Below are 14,918 nucleotides of genomic sequence, written 5' to 3' on the forward strand. Positions count from 1 at the left end.
CAGCAGCCACACTCCTTTGTCACGCCACTTTGAGGGTTTTCATCTCTTCTTCTTCATCTCTTATCAATTCAAAGAGATTAGCCATCAATCTCTTGAATTAAGAACACTAGAAATTGTTTCTAGTGTCCTGTTTACATCTTTAATCTCTTAAAAGGCAGAACTTGATTTTCTAATTAATAGAAAAAGCTTTAGAAGCTATTCAAGGGCTGCCATAGGTGTTCTTGGTGTGGACAAGCTAGAGAGACAACATCTGGTGTCCTGAAGACGAATCTCAAAGGCGAACCATTGCGATTGCATCAAGAGGTTAGTGTAATCGTTCTTGATTTAATCTAGGGTTCTAAAATTAATCTGATTAATTTTAAAATCTTAAATAGCAAATACAGATCCAAACCATCTTAAAAGAGTTTTAATATGTTGTTTATCATTGAAATCAAATAGATAAAAATAAATCTTGCATGATGCATGTGACCCTAGGTGAAAATTTTTGAATTCAATGGTATAAACTTGTGTTTTTCACGCTTCCGTTCCTTCAATTGGTATCAGAGCCACTATATTTGCCATTTAGATTGATGTTTATATGATTTAATTGTGTGTTTGATCATGAGATCAAGAGTTTATTGCTGGTTGCAAAGTTAAAGTGGCGGCACAAATGATGAACACCATGGTGTGCATGGTTGATGCATCACAATAGTGTGCAAAGGTAAATGGATGGTGAATGTGCAATTGTTGTATGATTTAAGATCCATTTTATGTCTAATTAAATTGTTTAATTAGAATTTTTATCACACAATTAAATTATGATTCAAATCAGAATTTTAAAAATTGTTTGAATGTGATTCAAATCTGAATTTTAAAAGTTGTTTGAATGTGATTCAAATCTGAATTTTTAAAGTTATTTGAATCATATTTAAATCTGATTTTTTAAAATTGATTGAATAAAATTCAGATCTGATTTTTTAAAAAATATTTGAATGTGATTCAAATCTGATTTTTTAAAAAATGTTTGAATGTGATTCAAATCTGAATTTTTAAAGTTGTTTGAATGTGATTCAAATCTGAATTTTTAAATTTGTTTGAATGAGATTCAAATCTGAATTTTTAAATTTATTTGAATCATATTCAAATCTGAATTTTTAAGTTGAATATGAGATATTCAATTTAATTTAAGTATGTATGTTTTATTTAATTGTTAAATAGTGATATGCATGATGGATGATCATGGACTATAAAAGACCAATGTGATTGGATTTATTTCTTTTATGTTTCTTTGGGATTATAAATTAATTAATTTATTTTAATTTATTTTGGGCATGTATTATTAAGTTTGTAATAATTTTTGGGTTGTAATTTCATTTATTTAAGTTCTTGTAAATTCGCCTTGGTATGCCAAGGATTACTATGTAATATTGGATTGCAAGAAGTTCAAGGAGGTCAAGAGCATTGGTGGGACCAGTGGGAGGAATTCAAGATCAAGTGTTGATTATGTACTCCTTCAGCAACTCTTGTAAAATGAATGAATGAAATGCACCTAGGAATGCCCTGATTCAATTCTTGGTGGCTCAGAATTGAATCCCTTAGAAAGTCCATAATCATACCATATTTACTGCTTATCCATGAATGCATGAGATGTATGGGAATGTATGCAATTATATGATATATGCATGCTAAATGGATAATGTGCAAAGTGAGATCTTAATAGTAAATAGAATGACTATAAAATCTTCCAAACAAATGATTAAGTTGGAAATGCTATAATTAAAGTAATTATAACATAGGCCCTCCATTGGGGCAATTATTTTAAGAAATTTTAAATAGTTGCATAAGATGCAATTTATTTAAGAGATTTTCTTAAGAATAATTGTTAAGCATGAGATGTTGTAAATATGTAAATGGTTTAGTGGCCAATATTGGATGTACCTGAGGACATTAAAATTATTTGCATAATTACTGGCTCAATGGGATCAACTTAACTAATGCAAGATAAGTCAATAATGGATGTACCTGAGATTTTGAGCATTAGGGGCTAGGTAAAGGATTGAACCTCACATGAGATGTGATAGGCAAAGAGTTGCTCACTTATAGTTTATTGTAATTCCAATAATGGATGTACCTGAGGATGATCAATAGAATTATAAGAATTCAATCACCCACTAGAAATCCATCCAACTAGGATTTCCGTTTTCTACTTTGGAAGTGTAGGATTCGCTAAGTTAGTGGGACGACCAATTTGATTAAAAGACCATAATCATTTTGGTTAATTACATGATACATTTACTAATTAGTCTGGTTATTTTCTGCAGTTAATTTTCTGATAAAAATGATCACAAAACAACCACCACCATCCAATATCCTTGCAAGCATACTTGATCACAATAGGTTGACAGGACCTAATTTGTCTAATTGGCTAAGAAATTTGAAACTTGTCCTGAACCTTGAACATATAGGATATGTTCTAGATTCAAATGTTCCTGGTCCCTTACCTCCAGAGGCCACACAAGAGGAACATGAAACTTTGGACAAGTGGAAGGAGCATGATATGAGAGCTAAGTGTTACATGCTTGCTTCCATGAGTAATGAGTTACAGAAGCAACATGAGAACATGCAGAGTGCGAGTGAGATCCTCCTTCACCTACAAGAGTTGTATGGTGAGCACAGCAGGAATGCTAGGTATGAGATATCTAGACAGCTATTCCGTATGAGGAAGTCTGAGGGACAGAATGTTGGGGATCATGTCCACAAGATGATTCGGATGATTGAGCAGTTGGAACATCTTGACTTTAACATGGATTTTCAACTACAGACGGATTTGATCCTTCAGTCCCTTCCTGAGTCTTTTGGGAATTTTGTGACAAATTTCCATATGACTAGACAGGAATGCACCTTAGCTGGTTTACTCAACATGCTGGTTATTGCCCAAAAGAATATGCCAGGCAATAAAGGAAAAGAGGTAGCTTTGGTTGCATCTTCTTCTACTGGAAAGTCCAACAAGAAGAAGGGCAATAAGAAAAAGAAACCTCAGATTCCTGATCCTTCTAAGAAAATAGCTAAACAGAAAAGGAAGACTAAAGCTGATGAAGGCAAAGGAAAGTGTTTCCATTGCCAATAGGAAAGTGTTTCCATTGCCGATGAAAGTGTTTCCTTGGCGAGTATAGCAATCTAAATGAATGCAATGCGTGGTGAAAACCAACTCAAGTTCAAAATATATTTGGCACTTAAGGTTATGTCATGTTGCGGAAGATAGGATTACAAAATTGGAGAAAATGGGGATTCTATCCTTATTGGACTCTGAGCCTACTCCAACTTGTGAATCTTGCCTTGGGGAAAAATGACTAGATCTCCCTTTGTTGGACAGGGGCTAAGAGCTGAAAATATTTTGGAGCTAATACATAGTGATGTATGTGGTCCATTTAAAGAAATGGCTAAATGGGGCTTTCATTATTTTATTACCTTTACTGATGATAAATCAAGGTTTGGGTATTTGTATTTGATGAAATACAAACATGAATCTTTTGAAAAGTTCAAAGAATTTAAATCTGAAGTAGAAAATCAAACAGGAAAGAATATTAAAGCTCTTGATCGGATCGTGGAGGTGAATATTTGAGTCTTGAATTTGATGAATACTTGAGAGAGCATGACATTTTTCTCGGTGACTCCTCCGAGAGCATACGGTGAATGGTGTTTCTAAAAGGAGAAATCGTACCCTATTGGATATGGTACGTAGTATGATGAGCTATACTGATATGCCAATCTCCTTTTGGGGATTTGCATTAGAATCAGCTTTGTATATTCTGAATAGGATTCCATCAAAATCAGTTTCTTTCACACCTTATGAGATATGGCATGGACGAAAACCAAGTCTTAAGCATGTTAAGATTTGGGGTTGTCCAGCTTATATCAAAAAAGTGAACAACGATAAATTGGAGACCGGATCGAGAAAAGGTCGATTTGTTGGATATCCAAAAGATAGTTTTGGATATTATTTTATTTGCCTACTTCACAAAAGTTGTGATAAGTAGAGATGCCACATTTCTTGAACAACAATTTGTCCAAGAAGGAGGCAAAGGAAGGCAAATAGAGTTAGAATTGGAGAATTCTGACCAACCAACAGATCAGATGGATATAGATCCATCTAGTTAACCTATACCCGTTGATGAAACATCTACAGCTGTTCCTCGTAGAACAACCAGGGTATCTCACCCACCAGTGAGATATGGTTTTCTTCATGAAGAAGAACAAGAGTTGTCTACTCATGAAGAAGTAGATCATGGAGATGATCCACTTACCTATGAAGAAGCTATATCAGATATAGACTCTTCAAAATGGATTGATGCTATGAAATCCGAGATTGATTCCACGTATAAGAATCAAGTTTGGGATCTTGTTGACCCACAGAAGGTATTGTACCTATAGGGAACAAATGGGTTTTCAAGAAGAAAATTGGTTCTGATGGAAAGGTAGAGACCTATAAAGCAAGGCTAGTAGCGAAAGGGTTTCGCCAAAGGCAAGGAATCAACTATGAGGAGACTTTCTCACCTGTTGCCATGCTTAAATCAATTAGGATTTTATTAGCAATAGCTGCGTACTATGATTATGAGATTTGGCAGATGGATGTCAAAACAGCTTTTCTCAATGGATACATTGAAGAAAACATTTTTATGGAACAACCTAAGGGTTTTGAATCCCAAGATGGTTCCAAGGTATGCAAGCTAAAGCGATCCATTTATGGGTTGAAACAAGCTTCGAGGAGTTGGAACATCCGTTTTGATGAAGCCATTAAATCCTTTGGTTTTATCAAAAATGAGGATGAGCCATGTGTATATAAGAAGGTTAGTGACAGTGCTATCACTTTCCTTGTCTTATATGTGGATGACATATTGTTGATGGGTAATGACACAGGTATGTTGACGACTATAAAGGTATGGTTGTCAAATACATTCTCCATGAAAGACTTAGGGGAGGCAACCTATATTCTTGGGATTCGCATCTATAGAGATAGAGCGAAATGAATAATTGGTTTATCCCAAAGTCTATACTTGGAAAAGGTGTTAAAGAGGTTTAACATGCTTGATTCCAAGAGAGGATTATTACCAGTGAGACATGGTATCCATCTTTCTAAAGAGATGTCTCCAAAGACACACGAAGAAAGAGATAAGATGGCGAGGATTCCATATGCTTGCTATTGGAAGTATAATGTATGTAATGTTGTGTACTAAATTTGGATATCGCATATCTTTGTTAGTTTGACTAGCGGTATCAATCCAATCAGGTTTGGAACAACTGGATAGTCATCAAGAATATCCTTAAGTACTTGAGAAGAACTAAGGATTTATTCTTGATTTATGGAGGTGGAGACTTGCAATTGGATGGTTATCACGATTCGATTTCCAATCGGATATTGATGATAGAAAGTCTACCTCTAGATATGTGTTTATTTGTAATGGAGGTGCGATCGGTTGGAAGAGTTCCAAGCGAGCACGATTGCAGATTCCACTACAGAGGTGAGTATATTCTTTGCATCGGATCTTTGCGAGAGGAAGCTATTTTGATAAAGAAGTTCGTGACAGAACTTACGGTAGTTCCTTCCATTGAGTCAGCGGTTCCATTACCTTTGTGACAACAATGGAGTAGTCATACTGAGCTAAGGAACTAAGGTCTCACCCAAAATCCAAACACATAGAAAGGCACTACCACATTATCGGAGATATAGTTGGGCAAGGCGATTTAGCCATGCAGAAAATAGCATCGGTGAAAATCCGGTGATCCATTCACTAAGCCTATATCACGGACTCGATTAGACCGACATCTTGAGAAGATAGGTCTAAGATATTGTAATGAATGGCTTTAGTGCTAGTGGGAGATTGTTAGTAGTATGCCCTAGAGCATATCATTTAGTATGTATCTTGTACATATTTTATTAATAATTGGCATTTCCACTTTTACATTTATATAATATATTCATGTGTAATAGAAAAGGTCTATTGATATTTTGTTAGAAATATTATTCTTAAGTTGTTAAGAATATGAGTGACAATATTTCTAGCACAAAGTATCATAAATAGGTTCACAATCGAGGATACTTCATAATAAGGACATGACTTATCCAGAAAGATTGTATTCATGTTTGTTCCCAAGTTATTTATATGAGATATAAATAAGATGGAATGGTGAGTCTCATGCCATATGACAAACATGATAGGCACTTATAAATGATAAGTAGGCCGAACCAGTGACACTTATGACAAGCACATGGAGTTTACTCTTGTCAATATTTTGTCATAAATCATATCAGTGCATATAATCTTTAGACCTGAGATAGCACAGTTATCTTGTATATAGGTAGTTTGAGTTTGATACTGCTTTCATACTTGTACTGTGTATGGGTATATGGGCATGTATTGGCTCCTACTAGTTATATATGGAGGTAGGTGTTGATCAAGATGGAATCTGTTCCTCTAAGTAAATAGAGATAAAATCCTATGTTCATTTAATTGTTCTTGATGTTTCAAGTTCCTGGCCAAGAAAGATAGATTTATTCAGAAAAGAGTTTCTGATGAGAAAATCTTTTTAATCAAGAACTGGAATTAAAAGAGAACATAATATTCATAGCAAATGGAGTTTGACATAAACCATGACTCCAGCTTTAGTTGGGATTTTGTAAATGTAGAGATTCTAGTGCATGGTAACATATGATTATAGGTTCATTTAAGGTAAACCTTATTACTAATTGGGTGGCCATGGCATGCTATGCTAGGTGTTAACCATGGTCTATGAGATTCATAAAATGATTTAGAGAAATCATTTATGGTAAGAAAGAGTTCTGATGATATTAAGAGTTGATATCATGTCTCATTGCCAATTAGTGATGAGCCTAGTAAGTCACACACATACACAAGTTATCACCTATTTAAATATGATTTAATTAATTAATTAAAGAGTTTAATTGATTAATTAAATAGGTTTGGTTTGCAATTAAATTGCAAAGTCCCTAGCATGACTTGAAACCAAATCTAGATTATTGGATGTGTAGTATAAATTAAATTTATATTTAAAGTGTTTAAATATGAATTTAATTAATGAGAAATTAATTAATAGAGATTAATTAATTAATTTATATTTGATATAAATTAATTAGAAGAAGAAAATAATTATTTTGGGTTAAGAACTCAAAATTAAGACACAGGGGCATTTTGGTCATTTTGCAGTGTGACACGTGGCACCATGAGATGGTGACACATGGGAATACACATAAGCTTGCCAAATATTTTTTTAATCATGTAAGATGATTAAAATCAAGATTAAATATAGGTTTGACACTTGGCACAATGTGATTGGGTCACTTAAACCTAGAGCTAATCAAAGGGTGACATGTGGCAAGGGTTTAATGTGTTAACCTAGCTATATAAGTGTTGTTATGAGAAAAATAAAACACAACCAGCAGCCACACTCCTTTGTCACGCCACTTTGAGGGTTTTCATCTCTTCTTCTTCATCTCTTATCAATTCAAAGAGATTAGCCATCAATCTCTTGAATTAAGAACACTAGAAATTGTTTCTAGTGTCTGTTTACATCTTTAATCTCTTAAAAGGCGTAACTTGATTTTCTAATTAATAGAAAAAGCTTTAGAAGCTATTCAAGGGCTGCCATAGGTGTTCTTGGTGTGGACAAGCTAGAGGACAACATCCGTGTCTGAAGACGAATCTCAAAGGCGCAGACACGCCGCAAAGGCATCAAGAGGTTAGTGTAATCGTTCTTGATTTAATCTAGGGTTCTAAAATTAATCTGATTAATTTTAAAATCTTTAATGGCAAATACAGATCCAAAAACATATTAAAAGAGTTTTAATATGTTGTTTATCATTGAAATCAAATAGATAAAAATAAATCTTGCATGATGCATGTGACCCTAGGTGAAAATTTTTGAATTCAATGGTATAAACTTGTGTTTTTCACGCTTCCGTTCCTTCAGATTGGAGTTCGGGATTTCATATTCGAGCTATTTTGGGATTTCAAATTGGTTATCCCATCTTGTGGAACTTACGGGTTTTAAGGAGATTAATTCTTAAATCCTTTGAATACCCTTTCGAGTGAGACAAAGAGTGTCTTAATCAATCTAATCCTACTTTCATGGAGTTAGAGTTAATTAAGACCCATTAGGTTCTTTAATTAATCTGTGAATCCTCTTAATCCTTAGTCTATTTATAAATCTAAGTTAATTAAGTCCAATTCCTTGATTATCTATCACAAGGCCTTCTCCTTTCGGTGCCTCAACCATGGATTAAGAACATCACTTAATGGGATCCTACACTAAGCATGTCATTAAGCACACAAGAAATGAATAAAACTCATTAAGACCACAAAATATGGATTACCCAATCAAAATCCACAAAATATCTCAAATATTACAACCCTTACTCCAGAATCTAATTAAAACTACTCACTACCCATAATATTTACAAGATATTCTAAGTTTATATGGAAATAAAGCTTTAATCTAAGCTAAGAAACAAAAAGCTCAACACTAGAAATGTAGGAAAAATGTAAGAAAAGAAAGAAATCCCCAAATCTGGTTGGAAATGGTGTGGAAAATGATTGTGTCTCTTCAGCTGCTGCCTCTCCTCTCCCTTTTATTCCTTTTCTTCTTGTCCTCTTTTCTAAAATGGGAAATAAGGCTATTTATAGCATTTTCTGACATGGAGCCCTAAAATAGTGTGTTTTAGGAGGGATTTTCTGAGGAAATCTTTTGCCAGCTCATTAATGAAATCTTTGTGGGACTGCATAAGTCATGCAGTCCCTTATCTGATTCGGCTGGTTTCTGCTCACTTATGCGGCTGCATGACCAGGTGCATAGGTTATGCACAATTCCGTGAGATTGCATAAGGGGGCATGAATCTGCATAAGCCATGCACTCTCCTTATGCACAATTCGGCAGGTATTGGAACAGTGATTTTTCTCCTTATGCAGATCTGTATGGCTTATGCGGCAAGTTATGCGCAATTTGGCCAATGCATATTTCAACTTTAAAACTTGTTTTTGACATCTTTGGCTGTAGAGATAACTCCTCAATGGCAAAATTTCTTTTTAGTCCTTCCAAAACACCATTTTTCCTACAAAACAAAGTAAAAATTACAAATTAATCTATAATTGACAATTATGAAAAACTAACTAATTAACTAATGAAATTAGCTAAAAATTGACTAATAATCAAATAAAATGGCTATGAAATTAAACCTAAATGACTATGCAAAATGTATGCATCAACGGGGTCAACAATCTCCCCCTTTTGATAATGACAAAACTCAATTGAGTCAACAATAAAAAATAAAAGTGTGTGAAAGTTTATGTGAGTATGTAAATCCAAGCAGTATAGTATGCTGAAAATGCTCCCCCTAAATATATGCACATAATTTCCAAGAAATCTATTTTCTGTACATAAGCTCCCCCTGAGTTTATGCTATAAAGCATGTTCACAATATTCTCAAAAAGCATTTCCATTTGTCACAAGTATAAACACATATCTAAGTATCAACACATCCATCCTTTAAACACCTATTCACATAATATCCATATCCATTAACACAAGTATCAACACATATCCATGTCCATCAACACAAGTATAAACACATATAACCATATCCATCCTATTCTCCCCCTTTTTGTCATCAATCAAAAAGGAAATAGGAGAAAATAACCCAAAAAGAATCATGTTAGCCCAAATTTAAATGCAGTAAGGTGAACAGTAGCAAACTAAAAACCCATAGTAGCAAACAGACTAGTAAACTAAAAATGCAAATAGAAAACTAAAAATCCAGATTAGATGGGAATCATTTAAGTCTTTTGCTCCTTCGAGTGGATTTGGAAGGCACCAACTTCTTCCTGGTGGGTTTAGCAGCAGGAGGCTGAGATTCTTGGACAACCAATTGTTCATCCTTCTATGGCTCATCTTCATCAGATGGTGGTTGAAGAGTGGCAGCTAGTGACTGATATGGATTTGACACGGTCGACTTGGTTCTTTTTCTACCTTTCTTGGCTGCAGGGACAGCAGCTGTAGAGAGTTGAGATGGAGCACTAGCTTGGTGATCCTTTAGAGAGGCTTCTTATTGCTGCGTAGAGGGGCGGCGGAGTTCAACAGGTGGTGCGCTTGGAGGTTCAACAGGCAGCTCACCTTCAGGTTCTACAACCTTTTCACTATCAGGCTCAGTAGGTATACCAGTTGTAGAACCAATTTCAGGTTCAATGACTTGTCCACTAGCATGATCAACAGGGGCTTCTACTGCAGGTTCAAGCTCAGGTTCAGCTACTTGGTCACTTTCATGTGCCACACCAGCTGGAGACTCACCAACCTTATTACTTTCACCCTGATCAGCAGAGACTTGAGTAGCAGCCTTAACTTTAGTTGGGAAACCAGATTTCCTTGGCTCTTGAAGATCCACAATTAGCCTTTTTAATTCCTCATTTTGAGTAAGCGGTGACTCACTTTGTAGTCAACCACATCCATAAATTTTCTCAAAAGTTCAATGGACTGATGAGTTGAACTAAACTGATCATTAACAGCAGCTTTTAGCCCTTGAAGCTCACTCATAAATTCATTTGTAGAATCAGAACCTACCTTAGCTGAGGAAGAACCACCCTTTTCAAACCTTTTCTTTCTTCCATCAGTGTCAGAGTGAATTTCTCTAAGCACAATCAAATCAGTCCTAGAACTTTCCCTAGAGACATTTATATTCAGCTCTCTAAACACAGCAGTCAAGAGATGTGCATAAGGCAGTTTTCCAATCCCATAAGCTTTGCACATGTTTTTGAAAATCAAATAAGCCAAATTCATCCTTACTTTGTTAACAATGTGCCACATAATACACATGTCTAGGTGACTCAAATAACCATAGCTACCAGATTTGGGACAGAAAATGTAGTTCACCATACTGTGAATGATTTTGATATGTTGAAAAGCTTTTGTGCTAGTGGACTTTTCATGTGTGGCAGTGTTAGCAGGGAATACTTCATTTTCAAATTCAACCAAATTAAAGCCTGCCACCCTAGCAACATCCTTATGTGTGGAAATTTTATTTCCATCATTAGGCAAGTTCAAAGCCGTAGCTATCATTTCAACAGAGACACCATATACACTGTCATTCAAAACAACCTCAAATTTGTCCTCATCATCAACTGTTCTTAAAGTCCTATAAAAATCTTGAACAAGTCTAGGGTAATACTCATTTGTACATTCACAAACATCCATCCATCCTTGAAACTCAAAAAGTTCTTTGAATTGAAAATTTACCTGTCCAAAGTACTCCCATTTGACAAATTTACAATCTAGCAATGCCTTGTCCACTGAACCCAAAGATTTGGAAGCACCATTTTTGCGTTGGGTACCAATCCCTCGCATTTTTCGCTTCTTTTTCTTTTCTGGTGCTGACACAATGGGTTCGACAGGCGTGGATGGGTCGGAATATGCACTGGTTGATTTCGATTCAGGTAAGTTCTTCTTTCCCTTCAATTTCTTTCATAATGTGGCGACAGGGATATCGTCGGAGGCTGATGAGGATGACGAAGCAGCAGCAGCAACAGGGGATTTGCGTTTTGCGCGAGCCATCAACATAAAAAAAATGGTGAAATCTGACAATGGCTTTTCGGTAAGTGAAGAACGAAGAAGAGAAGAGAGAGATGAGCGGATAGATGAGAATGGGTTTGTTTTGCCGGAAAGAAAATGGGTTTGTTTTGGAGGTGAAATGTCGTGAATCAATGCAGAGGAGAGAGAGGGTGACGGTTTCGTGTGGCAGAGGATTTAAGTTCTCTTGAGTCCCGCGCTTTTCTATTCCAGTGTACTTTATCTGAGCCTGTTTTCTTTTTTTTATTATTATTATTATTTCAAACAAGTCTATCTATCTTTATATGCACAAATATATATTTCTATATGTCTGACACAGCACTGAGAATGTGATATCAAATGTGAAAAGATAAGTGCACTGCTGGACACGCAGAGAATTTCAAGCACAATCACCTTTTGGTTTGAAATTTGAACAATACACGATATAGCAAACTAATTTTAGTCACGTAACATTAGCATACAACTTAGTAAACTGATTTCTCGAGTACACAAACAAGTTAGCTAATGTTCTTTAAAAATTTCTCAGCAACCTTATATCATAGCAGATCACTCAAGCAAGTGGTTCACACATACCAATTTCTCTTCTAATTTTACAAAAGTTTTCTTCATTAAGTAGTTTTGTAAAAATGTCAGCAAGTTGATTTTCAGAGGCAACAAACTCTATTTTGATATTTCCATTTTGAACATGATCTCTAATAAAATGATGTCTGATCTCAATATGTTTTGTTCTTGAATGTTGGACTAGATTTTTGATCAAGTTTATGGCACTTGTGTTGTCACATCTAATTGGAACAAGATTATATTTTAAACCAAAATCTTCCAATTGTTGTTTCATCCATAAAATTTGAGCAACACAACTACCAATGACTATATATTCTGCCTCAGCTGTAGATAAAGCTACTGAAGTTTGTTTCTTACTGTGCCAAGAAACTAGTGCAAGACCAAGAAATTGACAAGTACCTGAAGTGCTTTTTCTATCCAATCTACTTCCAGCAAAATCGGAATCACTATAACCAACAAGATTAAATGATTCACATTTTGGATACCATAAACCAATTGAGTGTGTGCCAATGAGATATCTAAAGATCCTTTTAACTGCACTTAGATGGGATTCTTTAGGACATGATTGAAATCTTGCACACATGCAAACACTAAAGTGTATGTCTGGTCTAGATGCAGTAAGGTACAAAAGAGAGCCAATCATACCTCTATAAAGCTTGGTATCCACTTTTTACCTTTTTTATCATTGTCCATTTTTATTGTTGAACTCATAGGAGTGCCCATGCTCTTCAAATCTTCCATTTTAAATTTCTTTAGCATATCCTTGATGTACTTTGATTGATTTATGAAGATGCCATCTTTCATTTGCTTAATTTGAAGTCCAAGAAAAAATGTGAGCTCACCCATCATGCTCATTTCAAATTCATTCTGCATAATCTTAGAAAATTTCTTGCAAAGAGATTCATTAGTAGCACCAAAAATTATATCATCAACATAAATTTGCACAATGAGCATATCATTATGATGTTTCTTAATAAAAAGTGTTGTATCCACTTTGCCTCTTTGAAAATCATTTTGTAAAAGGAATTTACTAAGCCTTTCATACCATGCTCTAGGAGCTTGTTTTAAACCATATAAGGCTTTAGTAAGTTTATAAACATGATTTGGATGCTCATGATTTTCAAAGCCTGGAGGTTGTGCAACATACACTTCCTCATTAATATAACCATTTAAAAATGCACTCTTGACATCCATTTGATAAAGCATAAAATCCTTGTAACATGCAAAGGCACACAACATTCTAATAGCTTCAATTCTAGCAACTGGAGCAAATGTTTCATCAAAATCAATCCCTTCATCTTGGTTGTAGTCTTGAGCCACTAGTCTAGCTTTGTTTCTAACAACATTGCCTTTTTCATCCATTTTATTTCTAAAACCCATTTAGTACCAATTATTGAATGATTTTTGGTTTAGGCACTAAATTCCAAACTTTATTTCTCTCAAATTGATTTAGTTCTTCTTGCATGGCAAGAATCCAACTTTCATCATTTTGAGCATCTTCAAAACATTTAGGTTCAATTTGTGAAACAAAAGCAACATTACCAAAATATCTTCTCAATTGTGCTCTAGTTATCATCCTCTGAGATGGATCATCAATAATGTCTTCTTGGGGATGATTTCTATGGAATCTCCATTCTTTAGGTAAATCTTCATGTTGGGGCTCATTTACTTGTAATTCTTCCAAATTTGGCATTTCTTCATTGATTTGATCTTCATTGGCATCATGGACATCTATTGTAGTTTCTCCTTGAGTTTCTTCATCTTTTTCATCAATTTGTTCCATTTCTTGACTTGATATTATATTTTCTTTTCCAAAAACCAGCTCATTATTATCATCACAAACATTTTTCCTTTCGATAGAAGGGTTAGTCTCATCAAACAAAACATGAATGGTTTTCTTAATAACTAAAGTTCTTCTATTGAACACTTTATAGGCTTTACTCTATGTTGAATACCCAAGAAAGATTCCTTCATCGGATTTAGCATCAAATTTTTTCAAGTTATCCTTCTTGTTATTTAAAATATAGCACTTACAACCAAATGCTTTGAAATATGAGATATTTGGTTTTCTTCCTTTCCACAGCTCAAAGGGGGTCTTTTTCAAAATTGGTCTAATCAAAACTCTATTCAACACATAGCAAGATGTATTAACAGCTTCAGCCCAATAGTACTTTGGCAAATTATTTTCATTCAACATAGTTCTAGTCATTTCTTATAAAGTCCTATTTTTTCTTTCTACAACTCCATTTTGTTGTGGTGTTCTAGGAGCTGAAAAATTATGGTTGATTCCATATTTATCACAATACTTCTCAAATAAATGATTTTCAAATTCAGTTCCATGGTCACTTCTTATAGATGAGATGCAAAAGCCTTTTTCATTTTGAACCATTTTACTAAAAGAGGTGAATTTTTCAAAAGTTTCATCTTTGTGAGCAAGGAAAAATGTCCATGTATATCTTGAATAGTCATCAACAATAACTAAAGCATATGACTTCCCACCAAGACTAGTTGGAGTTACGGGTCCAAATAAATCAAGATGAAGCAATTCTAGTGGCCTAGTGGTAGACACAATATTTTTAGATTTAAAAGATGCTCTAGTATGCTTTCCTAGTGCACGTGCTCTACATTGAAATTCATTTCATAATTAATCTTAGGAAGACCATTAACAAGTTCTTTCTGAGATAATTTTGAGAGTGTATGCATGCTTGCATGACCCAGTCTTCTATGCCACAAATAACTAGAGTTATCAA

The sequence above is a fragment of the Hevea brasiliensis genome, chromosome 3 (assembly GCF_030052815.1).
Source record: "Hevea brasiliensis isolate MT/VB/25A 57/8 chromosome 3, ASM3005281v1, whole genome shotgun sequence".
NCBI classification, from domain to species: Eukaryota; Viridiplantae; Streptophyta; class Magnoliopsida; order Malpighiales; family Euphorbiaceae; genus Hevea; species Hevea brasiliensis.